The 19,958-nt window shown below is 38.7% G+C and overlaps 1 long non-coding RNA gene and 1 other non-coding gene across 3 annotated transcripts; one reads left to right on the top strand and one right to left on the bottom strand.

The window, feature by feature from the left end:
• Positions 1-4,993: 4,993 nt before the first annotated feature.
• LOC110743899 lies at positions 4,994-16,173 on the bottom strand. Of its 2 annotated transcripts, none has more exons than XR_002523679.2 (3): positions 15,293-16,173; positions 8,094-8,161; positions 4,994-5,288 (listed from the first exon to the last, which is right to left on the bottom strand). It is a non-coding gene; the product is annotated as an uncharacterized LOC110743899 (long non-coding RNA). The 2 variants fall into 2 exon arrangements; XR_004185725.1 differs by having other exon boundaries at positions 15,551-15,602.
• LOC116268736 lies at positions 10,590-10,725 on the top strand. The gene has a single exon (XR_004175904.1). It is a non-coding gene; the product is annotated as a small nucleolar RNA SNORA70 (small nucleolar RNA).
• Positions 16,174-19,958: the final 3,785 nt, after the last annotated feature.

The raw sequence follows: 19,958 nt of genomic DNA, 5'->3' as shown, positions 1-19,958 counted from the left end.
AGCCATGCTGTCAAAAGTTATCATGGAAAATGAAACCAAGCTTCAGCAACTGCAATCCAGGAATGTTCTTGTGGATATCGGCAATGTGTCACTTTTTTATGCTAAATTGGATAAATATAACTAGCGTGCTTCCTCCCCTGTTGGCGATGACTTTGGTGAGTTCCAAGTTTTGGTCTTATGGATACAGTTTCTGCAGACATTTTTGAACAACTTGTGTGTGTATGTGTGTGTAATTGTATATTGTCTTTTTCTTGTGCAAATACCTAAGTTACATTTCTAGGTGATAGGTTAGTTGTATGTTTCATTGATAAGAAATTGCCAGGCCTTTTTCAAAGTCATGTGCCATGATACACTGCCACCAACAATGTCCTCGTGCTCCATTCGCTCCATATCCTTGTAAACTTTTTCTGTTACAAATCTTTATTCCTCTAGGTATTCTAATGGTGCATATTTAATTGTGGGTTTAATATGCATTTTGCTGATCACTAGTGATTGGAGCACTTTTTCACGTGCTCACCGGACATTCATGCAGCTTCTATTTGGAAAGCATCATTTCAACTATTTCACACATTCCTTTTGTGTTTTTAAAATGCTGTGTTGTGAAAGTTTATATATACTGCTATCACATATTTATATCGCCTTGTAATAGATCTTTTCCTCCCTACTCTCTTACGCTTTCTTCTGGGCATCACCTCAGAAATAAGTTACATGCATCCACTTCCATGCCTCAGGCTCTGGTATAAAGAGCTCTGAAGAGACAAAAAATACTCAAGTTCAATCCTTGCCTTTGACACTTTCCAACCATGAAGTCTTAAGGTGGTATTCAATTTCAATTTTACTTTCTTCATTTGTGAAACCTTCACAGCACACGTATTTGAGGCATATATATATGTATATGCATACGGTGTATATATGTGTATACAATGTGCATATATATGACATGTATATATATATGGTGTGTGTGTATATATGGTATATATGTGTGTGTATATACAGGGTGTGTGTGTATATATATATGAGGTACCAGTTCTTTGTTAAATGCATGTTTTGCAATTATGTTCTCCAAGTCTGTGATTTGCCTATTCATTTTCTAAACAGTGCCTTTCAAGGCACAGACATTTTGTGGTTTTCTTTAATATGTATAAAGTTATTTTAAAATTTTGTCTCTTTTTAAGATTTCTATTGGTTACTGGGATTTTTCTAAGAAAACTTGGCCTGCCCTCAAATCATAAAACTTTATAATTTTATCTTTTACAGTAGACTTTGATCCACCTTGAGTTAAATTTTGGTTGCTATATGCAATTGTATTTTTATTTTATTTTTTAAAATTGTCAAATACTCTTTGTGAATATTCATTGGGCCCATGAAGCTTCCATACATATAATGTACAGTGATCTGATCTAGGTAATTAGCATATCCATCATCTCAAACATTTGTCATTCACTATCCTCCTCCTAGCTACCAGAAACTATAGAATATAATATGGTTTACTATAGTCATATTACAGTGCTGTCAGACACTAGGCTGTGAACGGTGTGTTACAGGTTCTTTCCTTCTTTTTCTTGTTCCTTCCTTCCCTTCTTTCCCTTCCTTCCCCTCCTTTGTTCCTTTCTTCCTCTCTTCTTTCCTTCCTTTTTTGCTTCCTTTCTTGTGACTGTCTAGGTACTCCAGCATTGTTTATTAAAAAGACTTTCCTTTTCCTGTATGACTGTTTTGAAACTATTTTCAAAAATTATACTTGTGAGTCAATTTCAGGCTCTTTATCACATTCTACTCGTCTATTTATTATTTCTTCTGCTAACAGCACACTATCCTGGTTACTGTAGCTTGTAGGAAATCTTAAAGTTTGTTTGTTTTATGTTATGTGCACACACACTACACATATCCACTTTCAATTTCTATAATAAAATCCTCTAAACTGAGTCACATGCATGCACCTCCATGACTCAGGCTCTGCGTTGTGGGTATGGGCGAATGAAGACCTTCTTTGTCTCACCTGCCTTCACTGATCTGACGCCAGGCTCACTGCTGTGCCTTTTCCCTCAATACTTTTTAAGTTTTATAAACATAATCAAAAATTTATCTAAATCTTCCCCAAAATTGTAAACTGCATTAAAATTCAGAAGACCTTGACTGAAGTAAAGCATTACTATTTATCTGTATTTCCATGACAAAAATATTTAATTGTATTTATATTTAATTTATAAATAAGTTAAATTTATTATATTTAATTGTGTGTTCTTACAACTTTAAAACAGACATCATGGCTTACATTCTTCCTAGTGTACAGATGCTTTTTATGAATTATGTTTTAAAATTATATATATATATATACACATATATGACAACATACAAATATACAGAAAGGTTAATTTTATTAATTATATACAATGACTCATTTTCTATAGTTACTTGTAAATAACCAGGTAATACCTTTAGGGTGCAATTATATTTATTATCACATGCTTTCTTTTTTTCACTGAAAACTGAGTCTCTTAGAATATTGACAAGGTCTCTTTTAATATCAGAAATATTCCCAATCTCCAGTCTAATATCTTCTTGTGATCTAAGACTACTGTTCTCTATTGACTCATTATGTGACACATCTATAAAAGCAGGAAATACACACATTTTTGCTTGTTTTCTTAATGGAAACTTGAAGCACACTTGTGAATATTATGCACTAGTATAATGTGAGTTGTTTGTAATTATTAATATTGGAGCTGCAGGCTGAAATTTCCTTCCCTGTACAGAACCCACATTGCTCTCTGACAGATAAACCTCATACGTGTGTGTGTGTGTGTCTGTGTGTGTGTGTAAAGTTATATAAGGTATTAGGCAGGTGAAATTTCTTTTTACCCAGCTTGAAGTTCTGCCTTAAATCCCTTTCATTGGCTCCGCCTTGCTGTGTATACCTGGACAGCAACATGTCAATATTATCCTTGTCCTATAAAGCCTAGAGTAGACTAGAGATGAACATTACTTTAACTTTTCCTTTTACTAAGGAGACCTACCATTACACCATTTGATTTTCCTGAATAATGGACTTCCTGAGCCGAAGGAATGGCCAAAGTCAGCCTTTCTATTTTAAGAAGACAGAACACAATACTGTCTTCTTCTCCATCTTTAATCTTTACATTAATATTTTAAAATGTATATTTTCTGGCAGATCCAGACAGGTGGATTGCTGGAGGTAAGGAGTTCCAGACCAGCCTGGCCAACATGGTGAAACCCCGTCAATACTAAAAATACAAAAATTAGCTGGTCATGGTGACAGTCACCTGTAGTCCCAGCTACTTGGGAGGCTGAGGCAGAGGAATCACTTGAACCCAGGAGGCAGAGTTTGCAGTGAACTGACATCTCATCACCGCACTCCGGCCTGGGTGACAGAGTGAGACCCTGTCTCAAAAAACAAAATAGAATGTACATTCCTGCAAAATGCTGGATTAAAATTATTCTTTGATGGTCCTAGGTGGCTTGAGATCATTCTTGATGCCTGTCCAAGAAGTTGTCTGAAGAGGTGAAACATAAGCACCTCATCGCTCTAACAAGTTTTTACATTTGCCCTTTGCAGTGATCAAGCCAAGTGAACCTTGGTAACCTCTTGTTAAATAACCTGGAGTTTTCATGTCAGGGACCCTTGTATACAAAGCATAGTTAAAAATGACTTTTGTTAAGGTGTGTAGGGAAGAGAAGATAATCTTTCTAGATAACATTTATCTGTGTTTGCTGACAAAACTACTGCCATCTAGTCATACAAGTTAATCTCCTAGAGCCTATCCCTCTCCCTTGACCATAATCAAGCAGACTCTTAGGCCTATGAGAAGCCAAAAGTGCAGTGGCATACATAGAGTGAGGGTAAAAACGGGGCATGGAGCAGGGCACAGTGGCTCAGGCCTATAATCCCAGTGCTTTGGGAGGCAGAGGTGGGCGGATGACTTGAGGTCAGGATTTTGAGACCAGCCTGGCCAATATGGCGAAATCCCATCTCTACTAAAATACAAAAAATTATCTGGTGTGGTGGTGCGCACCTGTAATCCCAGCTACTCGAAAGGTTGAGGCAAGAGAAGCTCTTGAATCTGGGAGCCGGAGGTTGCAATGAGCCAAGACAGCACCACTGCACTCCAGCCTAGGTGACAGAGTGAGACTCCATATCAAAAAAAAAAAAAGTGGCATGGCTGGGGTATTGGTGAAATGCAGCTACTCTCCTAATACGCAGTTGATACAGATTCTGCTGTGGCTGACAACACTATTGCTTCCATTCATCTTCTCTTTGACGTTACGAACAGATAGGAACATTTAATTGTTAATCTGGCAATGAGACAACAAATATTTTCTTAAATACCTTTTGGGGTGTAATTGTATTTTTTATAGGAACTGGGGGTAAAGTCAACAGAACTCTCAATTTTTCCATCATTCTCATGTATCAAAAATAGTTCATGATGCAGCAGACCAAAGATTAATACTCAAATTCCTTCTGTTTTCCCAGACCAAAAGAAAGTCTTCTATTTGAGTTATTCATTTATTCCCATATATTGTTCATGGCCAAGTTACAGAATAAATTAGCCACACTTCTTAGTATAATATTTGGCCAATTCCCTCTCCTCCAGAGATTATATTCACATTTTTTGTGAGTTAAATAATAAAAAACATTAAAATTTCAATCATCTATAATATTAAGAAGAACGTATTTTAAAAGGTTAGTGAAGAAGACACTTCTCACAGCAGGAACACTGATCATATCTGGGATGAAGAGGCCCATCCTACGTTGATTTCCCTAGCCCACATTTTCCTACTGTTTCTGTACATCCTCATTGATGGTTTCGGGAAATACTCTTCACGATGCAGCCAGAAAAATCAAGAATTCAGAGTCCACTATTCTCACTGTGTTGGCGAAGTGAGGGAAGATAGATTATTCTATCATCTCAGCAGAGAATTGCTTATTTTGTCCAGATTTATAGTGTCTGCAGAACAAGAATGCTGTCACTCATAATGACTCCAGCCATTATTTATTTATCAGCCCGGGTAAAAGTTATAAGTCACAGTACACCGGACAGCTGCTGGTTTTGCCTGTTCATCCATCACTCCCTCTTTGTCTGTTAACACTGAAGATTTTCCTCTGAAAACCACCTTTTCTCACTTTCAGCCCCTGTAGTTTGCATGTGTTTGATCACATCCTTCCAGGTCTCCCAGGGAGCGTCCGTCTCAGAAGCTGGACACAGAGGTTGACCACACATAGGTCATGTGGGCATCCTGAACCAAGAGGCATGCCTGTATCTTCACTTGAACTATGAAGGGGATGGTTAATGGGTACAAACATAGAGTTAGAATAAATAAGTTCTAGTGTTTGAATGCACAACAGGTGACTACAGTGACTAATAACTTATTGTACATTTTTAAATGACTAAAAGAGTATAATTGGAACATTCATAACTCAAAGAAATGCTAAATGCTTGAGGTGATGGATGCCCCCTTTACCCTGACAGGATTAATACAAATTGTATACCTGTATCCAAATATCTCATGTACCCCATAAATATATATACCTACTATGTACTCATACAAGTTTTTTTTTTTTAAAACATTAAAAAAGGAAAGATGATCCTTTCTGCTCCAGTTCTTAGCTGATACAATGTACATAGGGGGCTTCTCAGGGCAATATGGAAAAAAACACACCATAATAAGTCCACATCAAAGAAGACAAACAGAGAGAAGAAAGGCTTTAATCTTCAGGCCCATAACATTTTTTTTAAGTTTCTCTGAGTAGGGCTTCTGTGTCTTGCAACTAAAAACATATTAAGGAATAAATAATCAATCCTGTTATTAATGATAAGACAGGAAAGAATAATAGACACAAGTAAGAGGATTCAGACAGCAGAAACTGTCTGGGACTAGCTGTCTGATGTCATTGACAACATCGATTGTTGGTGTAAGCAGACATGGGTGGAATAAATTGCGATGGTCACATTCTTGAGGAAAGGCTGAACGCTGGTATCCCCCGGAACAGAGATGCTGAGCAATTTCCTACACAGGCAGGGAGGAGGAATGTTTGCTGCATTGTGTTTGTCAGCCTTTGATGACTATTGAATAGTGTTTTTAGATAAGGAGTCTTCAGTTTAAACAGAACAAAACTTGTGTACAGAAAAGTTGCTGTGTACTCCTCAAATCACACAGGAGTAAGGAGGAACAAAGCCAGATTTTAAAGCCAAGTCTGCCTGACATGAATGGGCATGTTCATCTACTATAACTTACTAATAACATTAGGGACACCAGTTATTTTACTAAGGCAAACGGCTGCTTTTCTGGGGGTAATAGACATATGTGATCATAACGACCTCCCCCACCATCAGCCACAGTGCCTGACATTTTTGTTATTAGAGATTCATTTGAAAACAGATTTTTAAAATTGCTGTGCTTTGGAGCAGAGGGCTTAATATATGTCTAATATATCATATGTCTAAATATATCATACTGAATACCTTTTTCAAATCAGAAGGGCATTTTTGCCAGTATTAAATCCTTGAATCTTACTGATGGCTCTGCATCTTATGTAAAACTCTTTAGTTTACAAAGAATTTTTGGCACAGTTTAATGTGAACATCACTGGACCTTATATACTTATGAGATGTTTGAACCTTGGGACATCAGTATAGTTTGAGGGTGGAGGAGCAGAGTGTATGAAATGTTGACTGGAAAGTCAGGAAACATTTAAAGATGATACAACTTTGTGCAGGAAGAACATATGAATTTGTTTTATCTGCAGTCCATGATGAAAAGGAAACCTTACAGAATAAAAATTTTGATTAGTTGTAACATGAATAAGCAGGCTCTGCTATTAAACAGAAACATTAATGGACTATTAAGCATAAAAGGAAAGCTAAAATATTCACCAAGATTAAAAAAGCAGCAACTGGGTCAAGCGCGGTGGCTCATGCCTGTAATCCTAGCACTTTGGGAGGCTGAGGAGGGTGCATTATCTGAGGTCGGGAGTTTGAGACCAGCCTGACCAACATGGAGAAACCCCATCTATACTAAAAATACAAAATTAGCCAGGCATGGTGGCGCATGCCTGTAATCCCAACTACTTGGGAGGCTGAGGCAGGAGAATCGCTTAAAACTCGGAGGCAGAGGTTGCTGTGAGCTGAGATGGCACCATTACACTCCAGCCTGGGCAACAAGAGCAAAACTTCGTCTTGAAAAATAAAAAATAAAAGTAATAAAAAATAAAAAAGCGGTATCCAAGATATACTTTGAGCCAACGTCCTCTGAAACTAACAGTAGAGTCACTGTTATAAAAAAAAAAAGAGGAGCCCAAAGGAAGTAAAGAATTGCTGAAAGCACACTTCATCTAGTTAATTTATTTGATAGGGAGTTTGAAATCTGCAAATTAGGTTGCTGAAATATCGTCACTGATCTTGGAGAAAATGTGATTACTGAGTTTATTAGAATCCAGATGAAGAAATGCCACTGCACTTCCTTCAATATGGGTTTTGAGGAAGTGAACCATACCAGAATCAATACATGTTTTCAGCAGGTCAATAGAAAGTCCTTGCAAAATAGGGTTCTTTAATTTACACATGCTTCAAAATTACCTGATGGCCTTATTTAGAAAAACAAAAATTATTGGAACACAGTTCAAGAGTGTCAGAAGTCCAGACTGAGACATGAGAATTTGCATTCTTAACAAATTTCAAGGTGAATTTGTTTCTGATGCTACAGGTCTAGGAAGCATGCACCGAGCAGCTCTTGGAATGCCTTGGTGAGCTGTGCTGAGCTAGCCATTTGACAGCATATTTTGGGAACCAACTGGAGAAGTCTAGGTGTTGCAAAAGCATGGTAAGGAGCTGTATCTTTTTGTGTATTTGGAGACAAGGTCTCTCTCTGTCACCCAGGCTGGAGTGTAGTGGTGTGATCATAGCTCATTGCAGCATCCACCTCCCAGGCTCAAGCAATACTCCCACTTCAGCCTCCTGAGTAGCTGCAACTACAGGCATGTGCCATGGTCAGCACATTTTTTTTATTTCCTGTAAAGATTGGGGTCACACTATGTTGCCCAGACATCTCTAACTCCTGGGCTCAAGTGATCCACTCACCTCGGCCTCCCAAAACGCTGGGATTACAGGAGTGAGCCGCTGCATCTGGCTCCTCAAGCTGTATCTTCCTATTTAAAAGAAAAATAAATAAACTTTATTGTGTATGCTTGATGTTTAGAACATAATGTCATAGAATATCATCAAAAGTTAAATGACGACTAGAGTGAAGCAGATTATCTCACAGTTACTTTCCTTGTGTGCAACAAGAATAGCTAAAATCTACTCATTAACTAAAACCTCTAATACAATTCAATTTTATTAACTGTATTCCTTATATTGTACTTAATCTGCAAGTCTCTTTCATCAGTATTTCTGTTGACTCTGCTGTAGGTGACCAGAAAAACTCTTGCCATGCCTTTGCTCACTTCAGGTGCCTAAATTGGGGGTCATGCATGCATCACGTTTTCTATAGAAATTAGGTTTCTTAACCTCCAAAAAATATGGAATTCACTCTACATCATTTAAGTAGATCATATGTTAATTAAAGGTTATTGAGTTAATCACAGAATTATTAGAATGGCCAAAGAAATATATTCAAAGATAAGATTGCAGGGAAAATGCTGCACGCCATACCCCAAGCTGGCCTTCTGCTGCATCCCATTGAGGCGTTTAACTTGCACGCTGTTGTCAACCCATAAACATACTGCATTAGGAACCCACAAACATACTGCATTAGGAACCTTCTTTGAAATCTTCCTCACGTCCCCAGCTGCCACTCTTAGAACGGAGTGGATTCTCCACACAGAGCCTTTGTCCTAAAGTTGCTCACCTCTGTGTGGGGTCTGGAGGTGCGTAAGAATCTTTCACAAGCCTGTACACTAACCACAAGCAAACAGAGAAATGTATATTTCTAGAGTCTACTTTGAAAAGGCACTATTTAGAACGTGGAGATCTATCCAAATTTAGGGAAAATGTTCCAAAAATGTCAGATGGCCTTTTCAGTGGGTGTTCTGGTTTATTGTTGTTGAACAAATGATGCCAAAACTTGGTGACTTAAGACGATGACTTATCATCTCTCCTAGTTGAGTGGGTAGGTGGGAATGAATGAGGCAGTCCTTGCTTAAGGTTGCTCATGCATTTGCAGTCAGAAGTGGTTGGACCCGTATCGTCTGGGAAAGGCTGCATGTCCAAGGCTGTTTCACCAACATGGATGCCAGTCAATGTTTTCTATCGACTGAGAGTCCTCTGGGGCTATGATCCAAGTGCTTACACTTGTCTTTTCTTTGATGTATGGGCTTCTCATAGCACCATTGCTGAATTTAAGAGAAAACAACAGAAGAAGTGTGTGTGTGAGGCAGGAACATGAAGAAGCCTCCAGTTTCTCTAAAGGACTACTCCTGGATTTGGACAGTGTCACTTCTACCGTATTTCCATTGATCACAGGATTTTCCCAGATTCAGAAAGCAGAGTGGCAATATCACACTGCAAAATAGCATGCAAGATAAGAGCTGTTGCTGTGTCCTTCTTTGGAGTATGCAATCTGACAGATTGCTATTTGAAAGTCGACAGATGGAGCATTTTCGCAGCTAACTCAACAAACAAACACCCATAACACATGCGCACACACACACAAACACACTATATCTTGATATTCAGTCAAAATTGTTTCTTTCTTGACTTTAAGTACTATGATAATTATCTTTACTGCCTACTTACCTATAAATGCTAAGCCAGAAGCCAGAATTTGAGATCTATCACTGTGATAGAAGTAGGAAAGAGAAAAAGCATTTGACAAAATTTAACACCCTTTCATGATAAAAACTCTCAACATAATAAGTATAGAGGGATTGTAACTCAACACAATAAAAGCCATAAATGACAAAGCCGTAGCTAACATCATACTCAACAGTGACAAGTTGAAAGCTTTTCTCTGGGATCAGGGAGAAGACAAGGATGCCCACTTTCAGTACTTTTCTACAGAGTTCTGGAAGTCTGAGCTGGAGCAATAGACAAGAGAAATAAATACAAGTCACCCTAATAGGAAAGAAAAAGTGAAATTGTCTGTTTGCTGATAACATGATCTTATATAGAGAAAACTGTAAAGACTCCACCAAAAGCTGATAGAATTGATAAATAAATCCAGTAAAGTCACAGGATACAAAATCAACATACAAAATTGGTAGCATTTTTATACACTGATAAAAAGCTATCTGGAAAAGGAATAAAGAAAAGAATCCTGTTTACAACAGCAACAACAAATTAAATATTTAGGTATAAATTTGAAGTGGTAAAAGACTTTTATACAGAAAACTGTAAAACTGATGAAAAAAATTTTTTAAATCACACAAATAAATGGAAAGGTATGCTGTGTTTATTGCTTAATAGAATATTGTTAAAACGTCCATACTATCCAAAGTGATCTACAGATTCAATGCAGCCACTATTAAAATTCTAATGTTATTTTTCACAGAAATGAAAAAAAATTCTTAAATTTGCATGAAACCACAAAAGACCCCAAATAGCCACAAACAATCTTAAGTAAAAAGAACAAAGCTGCTGCAGCCAATTAAGCCGACTGAGTTCCTTTCCTCATGGGGGCCCAATGTGCAAAGGCTGTAAACAGCCACTTCCTTGGTAGTGTATGTAGCTCATTTCTTGTATGGGTTGCTCTAAGGGACCTTGGGAGACAGGCTTTCAGATGTACGTTCTTGCCTCTGACCTTACACTACCCCAATGTAGACTCCAAACAGGCATGTGAGGTGTCTTTGGAAAGGCCCAGGGCACTGTGGCCAGGGTTTACATTGGCCAAGTTATCATGTCCATTTGCACCAAGCTGCAGAACAAGGAGCATGTGATTGAGGCCCTATGCAGGGCCAAGTTCAAGTTCCCTGGCTGCCAGAAGATCCACATCTCGAAGAAGTGGGGCTTCACCAAGTTCAATGCTGATGAATTTGAAGACATGGTGGCTGAGGAGTCGCTTATCCCAGATGGCTGTGGGGTCAAGTACAGCCCCAGTCATGGGCCCTCTGGATAAGTGGTGGGCCCTGTACTCATAAGGGCTTCCACTGTGTTGCCCCTTCTTAACACTCACCAATAAATTCTACCTCCTGTCAAAAAAATAAAATAAAATAAAAAATAAAAAATAAAAAGAAGCATCAGACTGACTTCAAGATATATTACAAAGCACTTATAACCAAAACAGCATGGTACTCACATAACAACACGTTGACCAAAGGAACAGGACAGAAAGCCCAGAAATAAACCCATGCATTTATAGGCAATTGAGTTTTGACAAATGTGCCAAGAACATACAATGTTGAAAGGACAACCTCTTCAAAACTGGGGAAACTGTTCATCTCATGAAGACATCTATGAGGATTGTGTTTTCTTAAGAACAGAAGAGGTAACAACAAATAAAATGATAAAAGAGAATGAGGCATACTGAAGTGGCTTCATTGTCTAGGGTAATACCTGAGACTCATTCCCTCACAGCCACGGAAAGCTATGACTCAGACCACCACAGTGAAGTTAGGAGCAGAAGTTTAATAGGTGAAAGAAAGAGAAGAACTCTCTGCACAGAGAGGGGTCCCAGAGAAAATGGGTTGCTGCTTCCACGATGAAGTACAGGAGGTTTTATAGAAGAGCTTCAGGAGGTGGAGGTTTTTTTTACATAGGGCACAAAAGATCGGTCAGACCACGTGTGCCATTTGCCTAACATGCAAAAATCTGGCCATCCCCATTCTAATCTTTTATGCAGAAATCTGGCGCCATGTTGCCTGTTTCTTTACTGCACACGTGGTGACAAAGAAAAGGGAAGATGGAGCCTCTGGGTTGAACACACCTGGCTCTCAGGTAGTGCCCAATTTCAGGCCCTCATCTTTGTTTGGGGTTCTCCAGAGCAGTACCTACAGAAAGAGTTTGAGTCTTGCTTCCCACTTAACCACTAGAAAGCTACCTAAAGTATGCATCTAACCATCTCACCATCAAAGTTAAATAAAAATAAAACCAGACTTTTTTTTTGGTTTAAGAACCACCGCCTTAGCAGGATACCACAGGACCTCAGTGACCTGGTGGCTGCTCCTGACTCCATCTGTAAAGGACTTTCCCACTTACATTTCCTGCATAGACTGTGGAGTGCCCTACCACAGGACTTTGAGTAAGCTGACCCGTTATTAAAATGCTAACCCCCCTGATTTTGATCTACACAACACCTACTCTTCCTTTCTGTAAGGACTTTGCTCTGGCATCACTTTCAGAAAATTTCTCTGTAGCCTCTATTCCTTGTCCTGAATTGGATTCTCTTCTTTTCTCTGCTCTCATGACTGCATCCTTCTAACAAATCCTTAGCCTATTTTATTATCTCCTGTTGTGTCTATCTCCATGACAGGGCTTGAAGGCTTCTGCAGGCAGGGATCATGTCCTATTTTTATTTCTGTATCCATTGCCCATAGCATAGGCTATTAATGAATATTTGCTGAATAAATAATTTTGTCTTCTTCCTGACCATTTGGAAGAAATGTTGCATTCTCAATAAGATGTTTAGTATTCTTTGTAAATGTTCTAGGAAACAGTATAAGGTACTTTGAGTTTATTTCCATCAATTCGCCAAATTTCAGAATTCTATAGCCACATGTAACAAGCAAAACTAAGACAAGAGATGCACACTTGGTAGTCGGGGCCAAAATGTTATTAGCACTTTCTCATTTGTGCCACTGATGTGCAATCATGTCTTTGTAGAAAGAGACATACATTTCCACGGAAATTGTAGCACAGATCACGTACCAACTCTGAATCGGTTAATCTTTCTTCAACACCATAAAAATTATTTCTACCAATAACATTGTAATCCACACATTATTACTGAAGAATTTTTATTAATTCAAAAGTGATCATCATTTGGTAGTCAGTGACATCCAGTCTTCTAAATTTTCAGAGGTCATTTTCCCCAGCTCTGAAATGAATGAAATATATTCAAGAAAAAAACAAAAACAAAACAAGAAACTTATTTGAGAAGGACTTAGCAAGGTCAATTTTGCAAAATATCAAACTTAAATTCATAAGTATAAAAATTTTGATTTGAACATGTAAAGACAGCACAGTCCATTCCTTTCAAAGGTCTGTATCACTACACAATTTATGGAATAAACTACACACAAACAGCCAGTGGCAATATCAGAAATGCAGCAGCCAAACCAAAATCAATTATTCACATAATAAGCCCCTGTCAATCATTAGTTAAAAATAATGTGCATGAGTGTAACAGAGAAATATGTTAAAATTATTGTGAAATTTGACTCCTTAATATTTCTTTGACAACACATGTTCTTAAACATTATGTAAACTCAGGAAGGTGGTGAGGGGCCTGTTCTCTCTGGCAGCAGGTGATATATCTCCTCTCTGTCACTGAATCTCAAGAGGAGAGAAAGTCTGGCAAGAGATGAGCACTAACCTAACTTTAATTCTCTTCCCCTGTTTCTGAGTGCTCAGATGGGGCATGTGGCTCATTATACATTCATGAAAACATTTCGCCATTGTGTGCGCCTACCAAGACAATCGATTTAGACAACACAATGGCTTGGGAGTGATAGGGCCACACTCCAAATTTCAAAAGTACCAGGACACACAAAATCAAAACACACTATTTTTGTGATAATTGAATTTCACTCAGTTTTAGCCATACAAAAAATGAAAAATAAGGGAGTTGCTTCCAATTGCAATTTTAGAAAATAATGGAGGTGGCAAGAATCAGAAATACACACTCACCATTAACATTCAGAAATAATTTGTGTCAACAGTTTTATATATATGACATACGTATGTCCTTATTTTAAGAAGCATAAATCTCTTTAAAGCTAAAGAATTAGGTGAAAAACAACAGCTTTCAATGTTTTATATCTGCAGGGTAGCAAATTGTCCTTAGGGACAATTTTAATATATGCCACAAAGAACATTTATGCAAATGATACCTTCCCTAGAGCCGATGTTAAGAAAAGACTTCCTAAGTAAAATTGTTGTCTTGACTCATGAAACTTAACCCAGCTAAAGGAAGATGTACACTGGCCTCTTGCAATGTCTGAACTGGTTGAATCTAGTGCTTTTATTTGCAAAGGTGAGCACTGAGGTTTAGCTTTTAATGAGAACAGCCATTTTCTTTCTTTTTAATGCAGTTCAGGGTTGCTCTATCACATTCAACAACAGTTTCCAAAGAATCTACCTTTAGAAGTGACAGCATAAGCAGCTACTGAGTGACTATTGTTTTCTACTAAGATAATTAAGATTCATTGAGATTCCTGACACATCACTGATCTACATATGCTTAATAAAAATCATACATAATAATACAGAATTTCTATAAGGGAAATCTGAGACTCATTGCTTCTGGGTTTTGCTTATTTTTTTTGAGATGGAGTTTCACTCTTGTTGCCCAGGCTGGAGTGCAATGGCACAATCTCGGCTCACTGCAACCTCCGCCTCCCAGATTCAAGTGATTCTCCTGCCTCAGCCTCCCAAGTAGCTGGGATTACAAGCACATGCCACCACGCCCAGGTAGTTTTTGCATTTTTAGTAGAGAAGGGGTTTCTCCATGTTGATCATGCTGGTCTCAAACTCCTATCTCAGATGATCCACCCACCTAGGCCTTCCAAAGTGCTGGGATTACAGGCATGAGCCTCTGCACCTGACCTTTTTTTCTTTTTTTTTCCTCTCTTTAATATTAGCAACTCTCCCCTTTGCTTGTCATGTTGCACCACAAAGGGTTGATAAAGTACACAGAGGAATTACTGGGATAATACCAGACAAGTTCCATTCACCAGTAAATAGAAAGATTAGACAGACACTCAGATATTAAGAGAGTTGTTCAGACATGGAGTGTATGGTTTAATAAGAGCTTTGGAATATGTAGAAATAATATTTATTCTGTTGTAGAATTCAGGATTTGTATAACTCCCTGGGAAACGCAGATTATTATTTAGATACATAATAAACAATATGAATCAAAGAAAAACGACAAGATTTTAGCTCATGTTTCCTCGTTGTTAGACGCTGTTAGAGTAGGCAGTTATGCAGACATGAGTAAAGCAGGAGAGATGACCCCCAGGAGTGTCAGGTGACCATCAGGTGATGGTCTCTATCTATCTCTGTAAACTATCTAACTCTGTAAACTATCTCTGTAAACTATCTCTGTAACATAATAATTGTAACATAATAATTGGTTGCAGCCAGCGCCAGGGAAAGACAGTCTCCCAATAGACAGAAAATACCTGACGCTGGTGATCAGCAGCTTCCCATAAGATCTCAGGAGTTGGATGACTGCGCTCCAACATGGCACCAAGAAACAAAATAGCACATTTTAACTGGTATATGACCTTCCTCTAGGAATGGTCAACCGGTAATGGAAAACGCCTCAAGTAGGAACAACACACACCAGGCCCTGCTGAGGGGTCAGGGGTAGGGGAAGGAACTTAGAGGACGGGTCAATAGGTGTAGCAAACCACCATGGCACACGCACACCCACGTACCTACGTAACGAAGCACCGCGGCACCCGCCTGCCTACATAACGAAGCACCGCGGCACCCGCGTACGTACGTAAGGAAGCACCGCGGCACCCGCGTGCCTACGTAAGGAAGCACCGCGGCACCCGGGTACGTACGTAACGACGCATCGCGGCACCCGCGTACGTACGTAATGAAGCACCAGGGCACCCGGGTGTCTACCTGACGAAGCACCGCGGCATCCGGGTACCTACCTGACGAAGCACCGCGGCACCCGCGTGCCCAGGTAACCAAGCACCGCGACACATGCATATCTATGTAACAAACCTGCGCATTGTGCACATGTATCCTAGTTTTCTCTTTTTTAAGACATTTTAAAAAAATAAAGAAAAAAATGCCTCAAGTGAGCATGCGCACAACTTCAATAAACACACTGAGCATATGGCCCCTCCCAAGTGCTGACAGGCCTCTGCCCATGCAGACAGCTCACCCGAAGGGAACAATCAAGGGAGTAGAACTACAAACTCCAGAATCACACCGATGTGTAAAACCCCAAGGCAAGGATGAAATAGGGCACTTGGATCTCTGAAGTCACCCGCTGGGCCCTCTTCCAAGTGTACTTTACTTCCTTTCATTCCTAGTCTGAAACTTTTTTTTCTTTTTTTCTTTCTTTCTTTTTTTTTTTTTTTTATTATACTTTAAGTTCTAGGGTACATGTGCACAACTTTTTAACAAACTCTCAGTCCTGCTCCTGCAGTCTTCCCCTGCCTTAAACTTACTTCTGCCCCTCAGCTGAATTCTTTCCTCCGAGGAGGCAAGGATCAGGTGGAGTTTGCTGCAGATCTGTGGGATTTGCCACTGGTAAAAAAGCTTTGTAATAGAAAAACACATTCTTCTAATTTTGAAATAAAACTAAGTTTTACCGAGCCTTTTATCACTGTCCAGGAGTGACAAAAAAGTAACCTTTTCTGAACTGCGTCTAATTGTGTTTTATATTTTCCTGCTATGTATTTTCTGAGGATGATGATAACTTAAAAATTTGAGAGTCATGCTATAAATTAAGAAATAATTCACAACAATAGACTTGAGGCAGCACTTAATGCTTAAATATAACACTTAAATATTAAATATAGTTATTTATTATTAACAAATAATTGTTCATTCTGGCAGTTTGGTAAAGAGGATTTAAAAAAATGAATTGCCCAAAAGATCTATATTAGCATTGTACACAAAATATGTGAAGACAATGACACTCTTTGATTTTCTCATGAAACTTTTATACAAAATTCAGTCTAAGAAATATCATACATAAAGAGGAAAATTTTACCACTATTGCTGTAGTGAAAATGAAGCAAGGTCTTGGTAACTGAGTTAAGCACAAATCTTCTATAAGATCTTGGCAGATAAAGATGGGCAGAGGTGGTACAATAAACTTGGCAACAACTAGCATATTATATGAATGTAAAATGTCTTTCGGTCATATTTGTATAATTCTGTGAAATCACAGAATTTTATAGTGCAGGGTTCCAATTATTATTGACTACAAGATGAAGATTCTTTTGCCTTAATACGTAAACTCTTAGTTGCTTAAAATCTTTGAGGCTTATTGGCTTTGTGTATGTTTTTGTTGTGTAATTTTTAAGTGTCTTTTTATATATTTTGTGTCTTTTGTCCTGTATCATAGCCCAGAATTTAGAATGGCCTGGTATGTAATAGGCTCTTGAGAAACATTTGCTGTTTAATTAATAAATGTCGTTAATGAGAGAAGCAGATCAGAATTTGTGAACATAACTTTTTCTTGAATTTTTGTTTCTGGAAAAACTAAGGCTATATGAGTGGTATTCACAAAGTATAAATGTTGCTACTCCTCACTGGTTCTTGGGAAGGGTATAACCCTGCCGAGAGCAAAGAAGTCACATTTCAGCTTTAACTTTAAAAAAGGACTTTTCAAACACTCTGAAGAAGGTCTACCATCCTATAAAACTTGTGAGAAAAGAACGCTCGGTGCTAGATTTTAAATACCAAGAGAGAGGTCTGGTGAACTTACCATATAATTTTTACTATAATCGACAACATTAGTAAGATGAAAAGTATGAAAAAAAACCCACCACCAACAACAACAGTTTTCTCATGTGACACAAGAGTGCCATAAAAGCCTTTTTCTTGGACCTGAGACTGGGGGTGGAAAGGAGTGAAAATTCAGAGGAACTGTCGAGAAAGCATAGGGCTGCAGTGAGCCCTACCTCCCATGGCTTGCTCTTGATAGACAAGCGCTGGTGGGTTTCAGGGGTTTAGAAACTGCATTTAAGTTCTATGGATTCAATGTCAGGAAACTTCCATCCACTTTCTGTTTGGAATTCTGAGGAGGCCACCACACAGTAGAGTAAAAATGATGACGTGATGTTTACAGACAGAGGACCTGCAGGTGCCCAGCACACACTCGACTCCCCGTTCCTTCTCTGTCTCTCCAGCACGCACGAAATAGGACAATTAAAGGTCCTATGGCCCTCATAGGAGACACAGAAGATGGCTAAGAAGTGAGAATTAGCATATTGCTAGGGAATTGTTGCCATAGAGACTCAGAAGACTCCATATCCAAGAGTATAAGCTGAGTAACCCAGGGAGAAGGGAGAGAAGACCACATCACAGGGAGTAGGGGAGGAAGCAGTGCCCGTGGGCCTGGCTCTACACATTGAACTTGTGGGAGGGAACGGACCACCAGCTGCTCCACTCGTGGAACCATCAGCAGTGAGTCAGTGAGGTGTGAGGGAACCTGCGGGAAAACACACCTCAGCGGGGCCCAGGAAGCACCACTAGACAGACCAAGGACAGGTACCCAGGACCAGGCCAGGATACGGAAGTGAACACCAAAGTCCTCCTCATGAAAGTGAGATCATAGACACTACATGGAGGAAGGGAAGGCGGACAGAAAGAATCATCAGCTTACTAAAATTGAATCTTGAATTTAACTAAATACTTGGAAAATTATCAACCACAACTGGCTAAATTCCACTCAAATAATACAAATACATTTCCAGTCTTTGATGGAATTGGCTTTTCCAGGGATAAACTGAATTCGGTTATCAAGAAATCAGCATGAGGGCCAGGTGCAGTGGCTCATGCCTGTACTTCCAATGCTTTGAGCAGCCCAGGCAGGAGAGTCACCAAGGCCAGAAGTTAGAGACCGGCCTGGCAACATAGCAAGACCCCTTCTCTACAGAATAAAAATAAATAAATAAAATGGTTATGCTGAGAGAGAGAACAAAATAAAAAATTTTTAAAAAGAAATAAAAATAAAATATCCAGGTGCACACCTGCAGTCCTCGGTACTCGGGAGGATGAGAAGAGGGTATCACTTGAGCCCAGGAGTTATAATTGCACCACTGCACTCCAGCCTGGGCACAGAGAAAGACCTCGTCTGTAAACAACAACACAACAACAACAACAAAAACTGCCATGGCAAAGTTGAGGGACAGCACTTCTAAGAGCAATGGATGATAAAATGATGGATTAGAAACAGCGACTTTCCACCCTCAAGAAGATTGCAATCTAGTGGGAGAAACATTTGCATGTAAAAGAAAAGTAAAAACAAAGTATTCCTAAGGAAAATTGGAAAGACTATCAAATGTATAATTACAATGATCCTTAGTTGAAAATTAAAAATTGAAAGGCATGGAGCTGCTTTTTATTCCTATTTCTGTACTAACACTCTACAATAGCAAGTGAATCTTTGGGTGGAGGAACAATAGGATCTTTTGAGATTTTTCTTTTCAGTGGCAGAAGGAGAAAGTCAATGATTGTAAGACCGTCTCTAAATTACTTAAAATTCTTTCAGACATAGTTTTCTGTATACTGGGATGACCATCACATATCTCAAAGGTTAAATGTAATTATGTTTCTCAGATACTTTCTAGACTGTTGATATTTGGGTAGATAGCTAGATTATATGATTCTCGCTTCTCTGAAATTAACAATGGTTTTAGATATTGTAACCCAAGAAAATCACAATACAGCAAAACCGAGCTTGTGCAAACTGCAAGGTCTTTAGATGTTATTTTAATTTTTAATTATGTGATGGAACTATATATATCATGTATCTATGAATAATTGTAATTTAATATTTCACCCTTATTATGTAACATGGGATAGAATCATCAAATGTGTGAGTGAGCAACACTGTAATGTCCCCAAAAAGGCTCTATTATAACCCATTACTCATTCCTGAGCTGACCATTGTAAAGATACCAATACTGATCTCTAGCTATAAAAACCATTCTGGAATTGCTTGCTACACCATAGTAATCGTTCTTTGTGTGTTACAAAGGGATTAAAAATTAGTGGTTTTAAGAAAATCCTTATCAGTAAGATCTGTTTGGCAACTTCTTTTGTTTAGACTGCGGAGGATGTCAGCTTTAACCGTGGACATTTAATACA

This window comes from Papio anubis, chromosome 8 (genome assembly GCF_008728515.1).
Source record: "Papio anubis isolate 15944 chromosome 8, Panubis1.0, whole genome shotgun sequence".
Classification (NCBI taxonomy): Eukaryota; Metazoa; Chordata; class Mammalia; order Primates; family Cercopithecidae; genus Papio; species Papio anubis.
This window is presented reverse-complemented; position numbering and strand designations above follow the sequence as displayed.